An 18,672-nucleotide genomic window follows, 5' to 3' on the forward strand; every position below is an offset into this window, starting at 1 on the left:
ATACACAATCTTCTTTATCCTAATGTTGGACCCTCATTAGTAATCAGTGGATTACACGTGCATCGCCTTAGCCTTTTTGTCATGTGCAAACATGATTACGGCGCCTTTCATATGTTACCAATGAGGTAATGAATAATTTCTCCACCCATCTTCATCTGCTTATACCAGCACACGGACACAAGCTATTGCAAAGTACTTACAATTACTCTCTGCTTACACACGTAGAGACCAAACACGTAGATATCCTCCGTGGGGGCGCAGTGGCTTTGTTGTTGCGCTGGTAAGCCCTAGGGTCCAGGATCAAGTCCCGGCCACGGCGGCCACATTTCGATCAGAACCAAAGGGAAAAACACTCGTGTACCATGAATTTAAACTTCTATGCAACTCATTAGTATTTTCCCCCTATGGGCACAGATTTTGTCGGTCCCCAAGAATTAGGGACATTTATTTCAGTTTCCCTTTATCGTGACCGCGAGGCGTATCGATCATAAAGAATTCGAAATACCCGCCATGACGTATGCTCTCTTGCGCCACTAAAGAAAGTACAAAAGAAAAACGAGGCATACCTCGAGACTGCCGCTTCACCTCGGCACTTGAAAACCAGTGCACTTAGCTTTATCGCGAAGGCGGCCAACTACTAGCTCGACTGGCACTTAAGAGGAAGCTTTAGCTCGGGCCCAACTCCGACCCGGCCTATTCAAGTACACGTACAACGCAAAAACGTTTTTGTGGGATAACCTCTGGACAGATTTTAATAAAATTTGATGCATTTGAGAGAGACAGTTAAGTTCTAGTCACTGTAGGAAGCACGAAGCACGAAGCACGAAACGGCATCCATTAGACCATTCAAAGTGGACAAATTATATAGGTCCTTTTGCAAGTTATGTGAATTTGTTACGCTGTTTACAAGGGTTCTGCAAAAGCTGTATTTCCATATCACCAATTTTTTTTAGATTCGTGTGTAACATCACTTTTGTCCGCTTTAGATGCACTATCAGATGCAATTCACAGAATTGTGTTATCATTTCTGCTGCTGAAAGACAGAGTTGTAAACTTGATAGTGTCGTTTTCTGAAAATTATCAATCTTTGCCAATTTTTAATAAAAAATTGACGATCTAACTTAAAAATTTGACACCAACAGTCACTAAACATTTTTTCTTTTAAATGCAACAAACCTCATCAAATATCGTGCAGTGGTTACCGAGAAAAACGAATTCTCCTTTTACATGTATTCATATAGGAGCACCCGAGCTAAAGCTTCCTTTTGCCAGACTGCTGGTCAACATTCTTGATGCGATGTCTGGCCGACATAACCACTTCTGCAAAGCGTCCGTTGAATATTTTGTGCTTTAGTTCTTTCCTTTCTTTATTTGAGAGATACATGCGCCAACGTTCTGTTTCCTGGGTTTTCTATAGAACAAGCGTGATGCATTAATTATGATGAAGCTTTGGCTCGGGCATATCCTAGAGACCAGCTACTCAAGTTCAGTAAAACACAAGAATGCTGCTTTTAGAAAACCACTCAACATATCTGAATGAAATTTGTTGCATTTAAAAGAAAAGAAAAAGTATAACTACAGTGACTGGAGCAAGCACAATTTCGACTAAGGGCATGGCCTGTTCTGTAAGAATTGCCTGAAATTGGTAGCATTGAAAGCATCGAAGCAAAAAGTTGACAATTCCTTAGTCAGCATTAAAAACAAATATTGCATTTCTGTAAACTGCACCCGATAAAGCACCTAAATTGGACAAATTTGATCTATCAATTTAACCTTATGTAAATTTATCATAACGTATGCGAGGCATTAAAATGTAATACTCACATATAGTTGCTATATTTCCAGTGGCGTATACAATTTCTGCCCGTTTCGATGCAGTTTACAGAATTGCGATATGTACATACAGAGTTCTGTAATTAAATTATAGGTTTTTGTAATGTTGTAATTTTTGTAATTCTTTATAAAGACGTGTACAGGCTTCATAAAACGAAAATCTGCTCCGAAATCAGTAAATTGTAACTTTTTATTGAATATTCAATAAACCTCACTACACTCAGTGCCGCATTTTCTCAGGAAAACGATTGCTGATTTTCCATGTATTGCGATAGCAGCCTCCAAGCCAAAGCTTCCCCTAAGTTCGAGTTAGAATATTATATTTGTTAGTAGGTTATGTTTGTACAGCTGCTTAGGACGCAAGAGAAAGAAAAGAGGGAGGCAGAAAATTAGAAGAGCGTCCGGTTGACTAAAGATAACTAAAATCTTCTGGAATTCTACAGTGGTTAGAGTGAGTAATTTAGAAAATGCTACAGCTGCACGTAGTCCATAGTGGCTCCACACACCATGTACTCCACAAACAGTCCATATTGGCTACACCTAACTTTGCACGCTTCCGCTTGGAATATACACCGTGTGCTCTGCAGTCATCACTATTTGCAAGCTACAGTCTACAGTACACTTCTACAAAGACGATCTGTATTTCTCGCTCTAATTCTCGTCATTCGTACAACACCGTGTGGCTTCACCAACGCCAACGCCGGACAGACTTTTGGTAACCATAAAACAGCGCTTAGGCGTTCACCGTATTCTAGGTATTGTTTCTACATGCAATCACATGTTGTCACACATCTCGTTGATCACCACAAGAAACCTCAAAGATTGTCCACACTGCATGGTAAAGCTTTCTCCGAATAGTAGAAAAGTAGCATGGCAGCGCTGCAAAGTAAAATAGGTAGAAATGCAGCCTTTAACATTTAGCGTGTACACTGTATATGTTAACGCATAATATAGAGAAAGATACGTGTTGTCTTTGAACGTTCTTTCTCGTTTTTGTTCTTATATGGTGGCGGCGTTGGGGCTTCGAAAGTAGTGCTGAAATATAAAAGAAAAGCTAAGCAGTGGGAGATGATATTACATGCGTACTCTCTGTATATTTCTGACGTCACTTGCGTATGCCTCCGTCTCGTTTTGAGACTTCGTACGTTACATCGAAGGGGTTACGCCAAATAACGTGTTTCTTTGTATACTACTCAAAGTCATGTTAGTTAATCTGCATGTGTAGAGACACCAACAAAGTACTGCAGCGAGCTTTCTCGTTCAAATACGAAAAACAGACATACGGTACCTGGCACCACTGTGCGGGAAAAACGTGCGCTGTGTTTCGCTGGGGAGAGCATCGCTTACTCTGTCAGTCACTTTTCTGCGTGTATGTTTGAGACTATGCTACGAGGGACCGCGCTGCATGTGAGGCGTGTGCTTGGCACAAGTGAATACCGAAGCCAGCGAAAGCCTGTGTGGGTGCCACCGCGTTAACTTGCAATGATGATTGATGTCACGATAAACCACGACCACAGCAGAAAGGCGTCCTTGTAGAATAGTACCACGAAGAGTTCCCGCGCTAGCGAACTGAATGATGGCGCTTGCATTAGACTCTAACCACGCGAAGAACCTGCCGCTATCTTAGCGGTGGCGGTGAAAACGTCTTTATTTTCAAAATACTGAATGCTGGCCTCCGGCCCTAGGTCGTTCCCGGATTTACTATGTCAGGAACTGCAGGCCGGAACCCATGCTACAGGCACGGGGCGGCTATCGTAAGGCACCAGTGGCGCGCCAGTGGCATGCTGGCGAGCAGCTCCACGAACGGCGACAGTTAGGGAACTTGCATGTGAAGCAGAATACGGGACGGAGTCTCTCACGGTGCTTGCAGTGATTTCGCACTGCGGGTTCTTGAGGCCAGAGGAACCGGAAAACGCATTTACGGGTGTCTGTTTTTGAGAAAGGTCGCCACTATTACGAGACAAGTCACATTTCTGCCATCAGGTTAAATATAAAGTGGGAAACTCGGTCAAATTGCTGTTCAAATGCATCCCGCAAACACAGCTCACCGCGGCAAGCTAAGACGGGAAACACAAGCAGTTATTTTTCAGATGTTATTTTCCTGGGCAAGCTAAGACTGTCGCGTATCTAGTTACCTAAGCAGGCGAAGCAGAAGGGCAAACAAAGGGAGACGTGCTTCTCCTCCTCTTTGTTTTGTTTCTTGAGCTGCTTCGCCGATCGCACATGTGCGAGTAATTTCCCGTTCTCTGTTCATTGTAATTCATTTTATCTGGGATGCTTCGCCGATCGCAGTGTCTTAGAAACTTCCCCAACCTTCAGTTATGGCCCATTTCACACAGTTTAGCGCGACGAGAGCCGTCGGTGGTGGCTAGTGTTAACACACAGCTGCGTTTGCACTCGCAGAGGATGTACAGCAAACACTCATGTGCCAGACGCATCTAGAGTTTAGAAACGTGAGGAACAAACATGTACCCTAACAGAAAGTCTGATCCACTGATAGGACGGCAAACTGACGACTACAAATTTGAGTGTTCGCGGCAACGATTTGATTTGGGCGAGTTGGTCCTTCTTGAGTGTAACTTGAAGCGGCGCGAAGAAGATGAGGACTGCAATCCTGACAGCCGGGTATCCATCTTGCGTCATCTCGGCTGTGTGTGGAACACACCTTCAAATAATACTTGCCCAGGCTATCTCATTATCTTAAGAAGGTGGCCAACGGGCACCAAGTCAACGGAGTGTTTTCCGCTCTCTTCAAACTTTCGAAGCTGTGAAATGCAATAAGGAATCGGAAACGCCAGCAATGCACCAAGCGTTAGCGTGTACATTGGACCAATCGGGCAAGGGTTTATTGATGGAGCGAGGTAGCATAAAAACAATGCAAAAGCTGGTACGGTAGCCATTTAGCTGTGCAATGCAACAAATTCGCGGCTAAATAGGCGATTACGATACACTCTAATGGGAAATTTGAGCGCAGCTGTATACGTGTGTTTTCTTTCTTGGTGTGGGACTTTTTTTATGCACCGTGGTTACTTAGTGGCTGTGGTGTTGGGCTACTAGGCGCGAAGTCGCGGGACCGAATCCCGGCCATTGTGGCCGCATTTTGATGGAGGTACAATGGAAAACTCCCGTGTACTTATATATAGGTGCATGTTAAAGAACTCCAGGCAGTTCAAATTTCCGGAGGCCCCCACTACGGCGTGCTTCATACTAAAATCGTTGTTTCGGCACGTAAAACCGAATAATGAAAAAAAAGATATGTGTTTTTATTTCGCGGTATATTCAGGCAAAACTTGACAGAGAGATGTAGCAGAGTCCGCAATCGCCGAAAATCTAACCTGCGGGTCAAGCGCGTTGGATTTCATACATTACTCGTTCAAGGTTCCAGTGTAATCGGTGGTGCCGCTTGGCTACCAGAAAGTACTACAGAGTTCGCCTGACGCATGCAATCAGATTACAAAACAAACGCGAATGATGGCAATTGAAACAAGCGTGAACCAGTCCAAACCAAGCAAATCAAACAAGTGCGAGCGATAGATGTCGCGAGCAGACTATAGTACGAAAGGATCGGTTTGGCTGAGACAAGTGCTACATTATGGGGTTTTACGTGCCAAAACCACTTCCTGATTATGAGGCACGCCGTAGTGGAGGACTCCGGAAATTTCGACCACCTGGGGTTCTTTAACGTGCACCTAAATCTAAGTATACGAATATTTTCGCATTTCGCCCCCATCGAAATGCGGCCGCCGTGGCCGGCATTCGATCCCGTGACTTCATCACTACTTTACGTCACTACTTCACGAAGTTTAAGGGGTATTAGGGCTGGATCGCGCCATCGCCTGTCGCACCCGAGGCACGTGGGTCAGGGGAGGTAGGGGGGACGTTCGTCTCCGGTGGCTGATAGGGTACCGCGATGTCCTCCTGGCCCGCTACCCCGTACAGAGTGGAGACATCCGCGGCGTCTACTTCGGCGTTGGGTGCGAGAATGGAGGACACCATGGTAGACACATTTGGCGGATGCCGTAGGGTCGCGTTGCCGGCCCTCGTGTGTCTTGAATCGATCTGCAACGTGGCCAAAGTGCGCGCCCGCGCGGGCCTCATCTTCAAAGCGATCTTCGATGTTTGCAGAGCGAGGGTAGTGCCGGTAGCTTCGTATGCGCTGGGCTTTAAACGTCTCGCTCGCGTTGAAGCTAGATATGCACGAAGGTCAATTCGCTGGTTGCTGCCGTGGTTCCTGACTCGAGCATTTTGACAGTGAGTTTCCTTCTTCATCGAGCGAGAGGTGTTCATGTTTACCTGTGCGCACGTGCCATCGTGCTAATTAATTTATTTAAAACACGTTCGCAAGCGAGTTCGTCTCAATCCATGATAGAATGTGTCAGCGCGACTGAACAAGCATGCATAAAGAAGCAAACACACTAAGAGAGCGCTGTATCTGTGTGTCTGTTTCTTTCTACGTCCTCGTTCAGCCACGCTTACATATTCTATCATGGTTGATTTAGTTAGTAAGCGAATGTTTACAAGTTTATACAGACGATAGAACTACTGTCCTCACTTCGTACAGCCATCGACTAATTTGCTATCGCAATCGGTCTTGGCCTTACGGATGGAACTGCAACTTTTTGCAAGAAATCGGCTACCTAATGACAGGCATGCGCTAAAGCACTCGACTGCTTGCAAGTTGCTACAAAATAAATGTTACCAATCAATACTGATGTATAAACAGCCCGAGCGCGCTGTCAAGCAGACACAGAAAGCAAAACTGGCAGGGCTTGAGGCGTCCCTTCATCATCATCATCATCATCAGCAGCAGCAGCAGCAGCATCCTCATCAGCAGCATCATCATCATATTTTAGGTCCACTGCAAGATGAAGGCCTCTCCCTGCGACCTCCAATTACCCCTGTCCTGCACCAACCGATTCCAACTAACACCCGCAAATTTCCTCATTTCGTCGCACCATCTACTCTACTGCCGTCCTCTACTGCGCTTCTCTTCTCTTGGTACCCGATCTTCTCGCCGTCACGGGCAATACGTGAAGCAGGGCAAGCAAAAGACAAGCCCTATAATCTGTTGGTCTCATAGGTCCAATATCCCGAGGAAGTGCCTGCTGTTCCGAAACTAATTTTATTTGAAAGATGGCATTTATGTTTAAAGTTATTCTGAAGCAGATGACGCCTCAAACGTCTTCGTGTGCCGTATTGATGTAAAATAAACAAAATGCAACTTCATTAGCTGTAAGTGAAAACCGTTGCTAATACTCACTTGTAAATAAAATGAATTTCATTACAGCTAGTACATCACAGAGGGGAGAAAGTACAAAGAAACAGTACAAGTGATAAGAAACTCGGCATCACAAAGATACTAGGAAAAAAGAACTATTTCATGATGTCACCCACAAAGGCACCCCCCTTCAGCACTTGGATGTGACTTGAGACATGAAGCGCATTTTTAATGCGACATATCAAATACATTGTAGTTTGCAAAGACCTAGCGGCACAACATAAATTATATATATATATATATATATATATATATATATATATATATATATATATATATATATATATATATATATACAAGAGAGGTACGCCAATTGAGTAGTAAAATCATGTCTTAAGGGTACCTCCTCAATGAATACGACCAAGAATTTTCTCCACCAGCGAACTCAAATTTTTCCTCGTCATCAACAGCCAACTTGTGCTGTAGTGCAACTCTAGATTTGAATTGTTATACGTTTGTTGTTATGACTTACCACTGAACCCGGCGTTAACCGCACTCCCACTAAGCAAACATAAATTTTGTAAGTAGCGATCATTCATGCACGGAGCGCTGCCTACCTCTGTAAGCACCTATACGCGCAGTGAACATGTGATAGATAACTACACCTTTCCGCAAAGCCTGTCTTTGCCTTTCTGGTAAGCTACAATTCGAGCAGCGTCAGCAGGGACCAACACTCCGTCTTACTAATACCTGTTTAGTTGGTAGCACCTGGTTATTCCACCGTCAGTAACAATCACTTTACTCGAAAACGAGCAGGAAGTAAATTGTTAATTTTTGAAAGTTAAAGTTAAATACTATGATTAAGTGGTGCAAGGGCTAGTAATGGCCAAGGGAACATAGCCAAATAGCAGATTAGGCAGAAGGGCTAGCAATGGTCAAAGAGGCCCAAGATTGGTGTTAAAGGCGTTGTGTATTGTTCAGCTCAATGAAAGAGTCAGTTTCACTGGTACAAGCAACCGGTGTTGCTGATATGTAAGTATGGGGACTATGGTATTAAGGAACGCTTAAAGTGGGCCGCCATATTGTCAAAAAAATTTTCGGGTTGAACCATTCATATAGTTCCAGCTTAGCCATCAAAGCTGTATGCGTGGTCTTCTAAATTTTTCCAATTTTCTTGAAGTTGCAACTGTTGCAATGGTCTACCTCTGCAATGCGCAATCCGGTTCTTTCACAGCGCGGCGGCTACCGCGGCGGCCATTCCCGTGTTTCACGGCCACGACTGCGGCGCCATCGTGTTGAGGGCAGACGACAGCAGACGGAGCCTGCAGCAACGGAGCACAGCGCGCATGCCCTCCCCCAATGCACATGGGCAGTGCGCGGTGAAATCACGTGTCCTTTCTTTCTCTTCCGCCGGGCTATCTGTCGTTCGTTCTCCCCTATTCAGCGCTCGCGCCGCCATCTTTTCTTATTTCTTTTACGGCCGCTAGCCAGCCCGCACATCCCCCCCCCCCCTATGAGATTCCGCATACGGCTCATTCATAGAGGTCCATCAGGTAAACAGCTTCCCTGTAAGAGTTATGCGGATGAAAGCTCAGCCAATGCCAAACTGAGCCAAAAACGCGACAGAATCAATCTATTGAAAATGTGAACGTTAATAAGATTAGCGTTGCGGCTACCTAGCGATAGACCGCACGGCTGCCCAAGAAACGCGTACTGCCTGAGGCGTGTATATAACCCAGTACCCCCTCTTATGCTTCCCACTGAGTAGGCTGCGCCATTTAGCGCCAGCACCACGAAATACGCGCGTGGCGCCTGCGTCAACACATATTCAGGCAATCGGAACATATGTGTCGCGGATTAGATGCAGCCCAGCATTGGAAAAATATGAAATTATATTTTTTGTCCTCTAAGAGCGGAACATATCAAGGGGTACACGCCCAGACACGCAAACTGTTCATTGAAGAGCGACACTTATCAAGCGACCCAGCTTGGCGTGAAACCTGCTCACTGAAGAGCAGCACATACCCAGAGGCACCAACCCAGTGACCATAGTTGAAGTCAACGGTGCTCATTGAAGGCTGGCGCATGCCCAATGAGCCAAGTTAGTCCAACGGTTGGATTCTAGCCGGCTTTCCTCAGCACGGCAGCCCAATGCTTAACCCATTCGTCTGTGGACTGCTCAGTCATCCTTATTAGCAGGAAAACGCTTTGACGCCCAGCCAGGCAGAAACACTGTCAAATAAGAGTACGCGAAGTTTTCACATAATGCTAATTGCAACATTAGAGCACTCCATAATGTGAGAGTACACCAACAGAGATATTTCCCGACGTCCTTAATCAGATACTAGAGATGAAGCCACTTATAGCAGAAATAAACGAGCGCGCGCCTGCCACCATCAACGTGCACCGATTGCAGGGCCATGTCTCCAATCTCACGAGCGAAGCAGAAGTTTAGAAACAAGGGGTCGTTTCCCATCGCATCGAAATTTCCCTATGGTGTCCTCTTCCGGTAGAGAGAAGTTTATTACACTTTTAACAGATGATATCAAAATAAAAGAGGTCACGATTTCTCAAAATTGGTATTGAATGAAATCAGCAGAATCTACGCGTCTTTAGTCCCCCAATAGGAGGCCATCATAATTTTGCACGTTTTATTTTAAATTATTCTTTAGGCAATTTGTCAAAGCAACTTACAAGCACAATATCCTAGAGTACATCAAAATTCTGCTTCGTTTAAGCGTGTCGCTTTTAACTACGATCTTTGCTGAAGATAGAGTTGATATTTCCATAACATGTCTGCCAAAAAATGAAGGAGATAAATATTTAGGGCTTTTACCAAAATTCGATATTATAAGTGTGTTCAAAGGGGCTGGTTGGTTCATCTTTAGAATAAAGACAGGAACAGCGCGACAGAGAACGTGCGAGTAAAGAGCACAGGACAGAACGCTGTCCTGTGCACCGCACCGCACTATGAACACCACCCGCGGCGTTGCCTCGGACGATGATTTGCTCCTGCTGACAGGGGCAGAGCTCTTGAAAGTCTTCAGTGAGCAGAATGTTGTCAACGTCAAAAGAATTAAGATGAGGCGGGACGGCAAAAAAAAAATCAAGACCAAACAACTAATACTCACCTCCAGTTCAAGTGTCCTGCCCGAGTCCATCGAGGCCGGGTACATCATGCTCCTTGTTAGGCCATACGTGCCCAATTCCCTCAGATGTTACAAATGCCAGCGTTTTGACCACAGTTCGCAGAACTGCCGAGGACACCAAACGTGTGCGAAATACAGTTCCCATGAACACACTTCTGAATCTTGCGTGAACTCTCTCCACTCTGTAAACTGTGATGGGGAGCCCGCCGCGTACTCGCGGTCATGCCCACCTTGTAAAAAAGGACAATGAAATTGTAACAAATAAAATTAAGGAAACCACAAGTTTCAAGGAGGCATTCATGCGGGTATCCTACCTGCTCAAGAACACATTTACCGATGTGACGCGTCAGGGGACGGCGACACAACGGCCTCCGGCAGCTTTCCGGCCCACACGCAGTGAGTCGGTAGTGCCCCCGCGCCAGCTGCAGTTAGCGCTTTTCATCCACCCAGAAGAAGGAACCGTCGACCACGAGGCCGGTGGCCACAAAGGTCTCGTCTGACATGGCGAGGCCTTCACGTCAAACGCAGCGCTCGGAAGAGCGCGTGTCCAGCGCCTCGCAAGAGGCGATGGACACAACAACCAGCCAGACGGCGCCACCAGTGCCTAAGGAGCAGCGAGCCTCTGTCGATTGTCCCAAAAAAAGAAAAAAAAACAACTCGCGTCACGGCGCCTAGAAAGAGCCCGTGAGCTAATCTTCGTCTCTTAAACACGCATCACTAAACACATTATTCATAATTAATACACAAATAGTATAATGCAATGTTATAGGTCTTCTTCATAACCTTGGCGATGTTAGAGAACTTCTACACAAACATAATCCAAAGTTGCTGTCTGTTCAAGAGACACATCTAAAACGCACACAAACTTTCTTCGTCAATACACCATCTTCAGAAAAGAGCGTGACGAGGCTAACACCTCGTGTGGCGGTGTAGCAATCCTTACAGACAAGTATGTAGCTTGCCGCCACTTAGCCTTACAGGCACCCTTTGAGGGAGCGGCAGTTAGAGGGATTCTTTTGAATAGGTTGCTAACTGTCAGTTCCATATATAAAGCCCCAAACTATCACCTCCAAGAAACAGATTTCTATAACGTCATAAATCAGCTTCCGGAACCCTACGTACTTGTGGGTGATTTTAACGCCTACAAACGTCATGGGGAAGTGCACGATGCGACGCAAGAGGCCGACTCTCTGAACAATTTTTTCAGAACCTTATTGCTCACTCTCGCACATGCTATGACACTGTACGGCGCTACCAAAGGGCCCTTTCCCCAGTGAGCCAGAATCTGTAGAAGCCCTCAAAAGTCCAGGCCTCAAACTCCAACTCAAGGCCGTTCAAAGGGTCCAAGAACTGGTAGAGAGTCACCACGTTCCCGTCCCGACTTGGGCATCGCCTACAGTTTCGGTTGGAGGAATTCTCCGCGTGGCATCTCCAACGACTTGAAACTCCTCAGGAGCTCGTTAAAGTTCTTGACTGACTGACTGACATCTGGTGCCTGCCTGTTTAATAAGAAGGAGCCAACCTATTAACGTATCCAACACAACTCATATTCATCGATAGATCTAGCAATAGGCTCTGCTACTCTTCTACCTCATCTGGAATGGAATGTGATCAACAATTCTTTTGGAAGTGACCACTTCCCTTTAATTTTGAACTTAATATTGCAGCATGACCACCCTCCCCATGTTGCCATATGGAAATCAGCATCGGCTGACTGGGAGCATTATAAAGAATCAACTCATTTATCACCCAACTTTATAAACAAATTTAGTATAGATGAGGATGTCGCATGTTTTACCGCTTTTATTATTGATGCTGCTGCCAAGTTTATCCCCCAAGCGAATGGTGGTTTAGGTAAAAGACGTGTTCCTTGCTGGAATGAAGAATGTAGAGATGCGCGAAAGAGGAAGAATAAGGCATGCCGCATATTGCGTAGATCGCCGAATACAGTAAATCTCATTGAATTTAAACACATAAAATCGCAGGGAAGGCGGATACGGCGTCAGGCGAAGAGGGAAAGCTGGGCGAAGTTCCTTTCAGGTATAAGTTCATACACACGGGAGGCGAAAGTTAGCAATGGCCTGAGGAGGCTAAAAGGGCAGCAAAAAAATCCGCTGCCTTTGGTGAACGATCATGGGAATACTTTGGAAGAGCAGGCAGACCCCCTGGGGGAGCACTTTGAGTGAGTATCAAGCTCAATGCACAACTCAAAATCTTTCATGAAATACAGACAAATAGAAGAATGTCAGGTATTTGAGCGTAAATCCCCATAAAACGCACCGTATAACCGTCCTTTCTGTATTGCCGAGCTGATCGCATGCAGGAGCTCTGCACCGGGACCTGATAGAATAAAGTACGACATGATTAAGAACGTGCTCACTGGTCCACAACTGAGACTACTTGCACTTTTCAACACTATTTGGGCTGCTGAATATCTTTCACCCGCATGGAAAGAAGCGATGGTGGTCCGCGTTTTGAAGCAACGTAAGTATCCTTCGTCGGTGGCAAGCTACCGCTCGATAGCTCTCACGAGTTGCCTTTGTAAGCTGTTCGAGAAAAGGATTAACCGGCGACTGATATACATCATTGAAATGAACAAAATACTTGATACCTATCAGTGTGGCTTCAAAGAGAGTCGGTCCACTACCGAGCATCTCGTGCGCATTGAGGGGAATATTCGTGGCGCGTTTGTAGACAAACAGTTTTTCTTGTCGATGTTCCTGGATATGGAGAAGGCGTACGACACAACGTGGCGGTACGGGATCTTGCGAGACTTGTCGGGAATGGGCATCTGTGGCAATATGCTAAACCTGATAGAAAGCTATTTGTCTAATCGTACCTTCCGCGGGAAAATCGGCAACGTATTGTCACGTCAATATATACAAGAAACTGGTGTACATCAGGGAGGTGTGCTCAGCTGCACACTCTTTATCGTTAGGATGAACACACTCCGCGCTTCATTACGAAGAGATATATTATATTCCACCTACGTAGACGACATACAAATAGACTTCAAATACTGTAACCTTGCAATGTGCGAGAGACAAGTACAGCAGGGCTTGAACAAGATGTCTAAGTGAGCAGACGAAAATACGTTTAAATTAACCCCCACAGAAGTTCATGTGTTCTTTTCACAAAAAAAGAGGGGCATGATTCCAGATCCAAGCTTAGAGCTGTACGGAGAAGAAATACCTGTGCACAAAGAAAGAAGTTTTTAGGCATAATTCTCTATGCTAAACTGACTTTCATACCACAGATAAAATATTTCAAGGCAAAATGCTTGAAAACAATGAACCTACTGAAACTTTTACAACACACAACGTGGGGCAGTTACCGAAAGTGCTTAATGAACCTCTACATGGGGCTCATCCGATCACGACTGGATTACGGTACTGTGGTATATCACTCTGCCCCGTGAATTTCGTTAATGATGCTAGATCCTGTCCTCCGTCCTCCATCTAGGTATCCGCCTGGCCACTGGTGCCTTCAGAACAAGTCCTAGTTCAGGACACAGTGGAAGGGCGCTATGTTTTTTCTGCTTCCTCCATCCATGGAATGGTTGAAGTGAATGGCCTCACCACAGCAGATTCGTTCATGTTTCATCAACTGTTAGTGTACTGAAATTTCCAACATATTTGATGAGGTTTGCTCTGCCGTGGTATTTCAGCAACGCAAAACAGGAAAGACCGACGGATCCTGTTAAATCAACGTAGCTGTGTGTAGCGCCTGCTGCTCCCGGCCTAGCCGTCACATGGTGTGATATTCGCGGCGCCGCCACATAGATGCACCACAGGTACACACTCAGGCGGAAATGAAATCGGGGCCGCGAACTGCAGAATATGATACCGGTCAAATAAGCGCACCTTTCTGTATCATACGTACGTATTCAAAACGCGCACTATGTCTCCACAAAATTAAAGGTTTTCTATGAATAGTACTTACTGTTCGCTATACTTTTCATTTAAAAGTAGGCCGATTCCGAATGAATGCATTCAATATATTTCACAACTCACTCTTTATTTAACCCTTTTTCGTAATATTTGGAGAAAACTTTAACCTAAAGGTAGGGCAACATTTGTGATCTACTAAGGTAACGAGCAAAGTGCGTAAAAGTCACTCGTGAGCATTTGTGACCCCCGATCCATCCTTTGTTGACAGCTAAACGAAAAAAAAAAACGAAAAATGAAAGAAAATTAATTTTTACCTGTAAAAGAAACACAACCAAATCCATAGAGAAAGAAAAAAAAAAAGTTGAGAGTGGACACTCCCATACACCCCAGCGTCCCAATCGACCCTAGCGCGCCTGGCGGTTGGTGAGAGCAACTGGCCTGCACTTCCTGTTTCGGTTTCGCTGGCGCGAAATTTGTATTACCCCGCGTAACCGACGCTAGCCTGTTGCGGAAGCTTGTCATTTCAGACCACTTTTGGTCACCCAAATGGCAACGCTTTTATCTGTCGTTTTGGTTTAGCAATTCCCTATTTTGTCGAGTTCAATATTTGGTGTGAATTGAGGCCGTGATGCAATTTTTCTTTCGATTAAGTTATAACAGATGGAGATAGAGGTAATCATAATTCACTACGGCTTTATCCATCGCGCTTGTGTTCTGTGTTTTAGTACAAGCGGTCATATGTATCAAAGAAACAGAGGGCGCCATAACGTAAAACTATTACAAACTTTTCTATTCCAATTCTGATATCAGCGCTCCACGATTAGTCAAAAACTTTTTTCGACCACCCCCACTTCACTTGTCCGTCAAGTGACGTCACGAAAACCGCGATACCGCCCCATCTGATATGATATGTACGCACTGATTTTGCATGATGTCACAGAAAAAAGAAAAACAGTTATTTCTGATTCGACGCCTTTTCGCCATTAGCCCGCGGCTATTGGTCAAAAGTTTTCGGGCTGCACCCACTTCACCTGCCTGTCACACGACGTCACAAAACCACAAAAACGCACCGCGTCAAAGTGACGTGTACGAATTAAAGATCCATTAATATGCTGAACAAAACTCAATTTTCTTCTGAATAGCCGCAGGCTGCCCCGTTCTGAAAGGAATAAAAGATGGCTGCCGCCGATCGCTCAGGCGCTGGCTACTCGCACCTGCCGGAGAGCATGGGTGTATTTGCGCATAATAAAACTTCTTGCGTGGCCGTGTAACGTTTTCGAGCGCTTTCGCCACGTTTACTATCTCATTCTGCCAACTCTTCTTTGCTGAGGGTCCGTTTTAGCGTAATTCTTCCATTGCATGCCGCCGCGATTTTCGACCAGCCACCGCAAGCTAAGGGAAAGCCGACCAATCGCAGACGCCGCCACCACCCTCTTCATCCAGTTATCGATTTTCAGTGCACTGGCTCTGCCCCATCGTATCCCTCTCCACCTGAGCGTTCTCCTCGCCTCTTGTCAGCCAGTTAGATACGACAAGCCGCTCAGTGTAGGCAATATTATTCGTTTTTCAAGCAAACAAAAGTGACCTCCTATGAACGAGGAGAGCGTTTTATTGGTGTGTTCAGAGAACCCTGCGGGTGACCGCTCGGTGCTTGCGTCGGTGGTTACGCAAATTTGACGTCAGGAGATTGGAATAGAAACATATTGGAATAGTTTCACGTTATAGGGCCCAGAGTTTCCGCAATGTCTTTATTCCAAGGCAAGATAGGCTTCTTCTGTGTTCTGCCGTTGTTAAAGCACCTGGACACACAGCAGTAGTTGACGTAACTTGGACCGCCGGATGGCGTGGCATCAGCACGGTCTGAAAATGTCAATAAGTGCACGCTTCGTTAATTACCAAAAACATATGTACACGTCACAACTGAACCAGGAAACCACTTTGAATGAATAGCGAACCGATGCACAATATAAAACCACCGACACATTCGGACCTCTGACCCATAAAACTCGGACTTTCAAGGATAAATGTTAAGACCCTGCTCAGGGGTGTTTAAAGGTTCCCAGGCCGCCATCCTATGTAATCCCATGGCATCGCGGTCTGTGAACTTTTGGACACCCCTGTACGTACTCAGTATAAGGAGTACATTGATAGGCAAAATAGCAGTTCACATAAGCGTGGTAGAGATAATTTCGAAACGTCCAAATACGAGGTCTTTGTTCAAATGCGCGCCACGCCACGCCTACGCGACCATACGTTGTGCAATGTATTCCGCCACGAAAAAATGGTAAGGAGCCGAAAGTTACTAGAATGCGCAGTACTTCCCAACACGGCCGCCGCAATAAGTACATGCAGTAGTCAATGGGGACTATTCCCCACCGTTACTTTCCTGTATAAACAAACCGCACGGACGTATACACCACCGTCGGTCCATGCGCCGTAGATAGACACTTCACTGCAGTACAAAACGCAATGAGCTACGCTCGCTGTTTATGTCACATGCCATTGTTTGCAAGCAATATTATTAAAATATTCAGGAGCCCTTACTCTATAGGGAAAACGAGCAAGCAAAGCTTGGCTACAGCGTGCCTAACTTCCTGATTTTCTTTGTTTAGGTAGCGCCCTTCCCCGGAACGTCGTTTTCGGTCTGAATCGGTGTGGCGTCCTTTATGTTTTTTCCAGCGTTCGTCAGCCTCTAGAACGGGCCAAAGAAAGGACCATCAACCGTCACGCGATCATGTAAACGCGGGTTAGGAATTCAATTTTCTCGAAAGCGGAATTTTCCTGAAATGTGCAATTCCTGATATTGACCTTAAGCATTGTCCAGCATATCGTTTTTAGTCCGCCAAAACGAACTGTTTCAATGGAGCGGCGATACCGTGGTTATCGCAAACAGCGCCGGGCAAGAACGGTTTATCCTCGCAAACCGAGACACAGCGTCTCGAGGGCGTCTGACAGTTAATGGCAGCTTCGCGTTGTTTGATGATTTTCACGGAACGCAACCAAGAAAGATTATTCCGTTCCCGGCGGGTCTAGCAAGAAAGCACACGGCACAGCCCTCTCGCTACGCGTTTCTTGAGGGGGTATGCTTTTCGAATTGTTCGCGTCTAGCCGCCTCATATAGAGCCGCAAACTAGTTTGTTTAGCCAACCTCGTCGCCCTCACAAGTCAGTTACTTCAAGCTTCGCCTGAAAACGTGACTCACCTGTCTCACACACGAAAACATCGCCGCAGCCGACGTTCACGAAACCTTCCCGCTGTCACGCCGCTGGTACACGAATCGTTGATTTCTTCTCGACGGACGAATGGAGATTGGTGTTGATGGCAGTACGAATGAAGAACAAAAAGCACGGAAGGTGTCTTGGATAAATTCTGTTTTTATGTATAAGAAACACGCCAAATGTGGGCGTATAATTATTTTATTGTAGAACGATTGAGCAGAATTCATTACAACATTTTCATCTTTTTTTTTTGCACCTGCGTCCTTGGGCGTTTTGTGAGAGCACTAGTTCGTTACGTAGCCGTTCCGTAGTTCCTGAGGCCAGATATCGCGGAGTGTCCGCTCTTAGTCTTGTTCTTTCTCTATGCGGAAACGTTATTTACTCTTTTCTTCGGGACTAAAACCGAAATATTTCACAGCGAAGCTGTCAAGGGCTGGTTCCCCGAGGATAGTTTTGTCCGTGGTTTAACGCAGTACTTCTTCGTCAGGATTGGGTCCGGCGTCGTCCGTCTTAATTAACACGGCAAGCTGGGCGAGTTGGCGTCTGGACATGTCCTATGGGTGGGCAGCGCAAACCGGACGAAAGACGAGAGGAAGTACGCAATACGGAGCGCAGTATGTGGCACTGTGTACTTCCTCTCGTCTTTCGTCCAGGTTGCGCTGCTCACTTATAGGAACGTGGTCGTCTTCTTCCGCAGCTGAATCGTTCGCGCCCCTCGTCGTTACCACGCGAACGCGCTCATGCCACTCCTGCCGTAATTACCTTCACCATTAATTAATCAAGTAATGACGTAGCGAATTTTGCGGCGAATTACAGCAAAGCTGTTAAGGGCAATTTCCTCGAGGGTCTTGTCCGCGTGTAGACACAAAACTCCCCACACATGGGCCGATCCCGAAGATAGTGCAATACCGGGCCGACCTACGGCGGAGGTGAAGCACGTGTTAAGCGCTCCGTATACGTGGACCAATCCCGAAGATAGTGCAACACCGGGCCTACCCACGGCCGAGATGATGTAGGCGTTAAGCACTCTCTATACTTGAGCCCATCCCAAAGATAGTGCAATACCGGGCCGACCTGCGGCGGAGGTGAAGCACGCGTTAACCACTCCCTATACTTGAGCCCATCCCGAAGATGGTGCAATGCCGGGCCGACCCGCGACAAAGGTGAAGCAGGCGTTAAGTACTCCCCATAGGTGGGCCGATTTCGAAGACAGTTCAATGCTGGGCCGACCTGTGGCGGAGGTGCAGTTCGCTATTAAGGCGAACTGCGCTGGTTGTTCTTCTTCACAGAGCTGAAAGGCGTTGACTTTTTGATCGGTTTTGGTTCAAGAGGAAAGTCGGCAAACCTAAACAACCTACGTTAGG

Source organism: Dermacentor andersoni, chromosome 10 (genome assembly GCF_023375885.2).
Source record: "Dermacentor andersoni chromosome 10, qqDerAnde1_hic_scaffold, whole genome shotgun sequence".
Taxonomy (NCBI): domain Eukaryota; kingdom Metazoa; phylum Arthropoda; class Arachnida; order Ixodida; family Ixodidae; genus Dermacentor; species Dermacentor andersoni.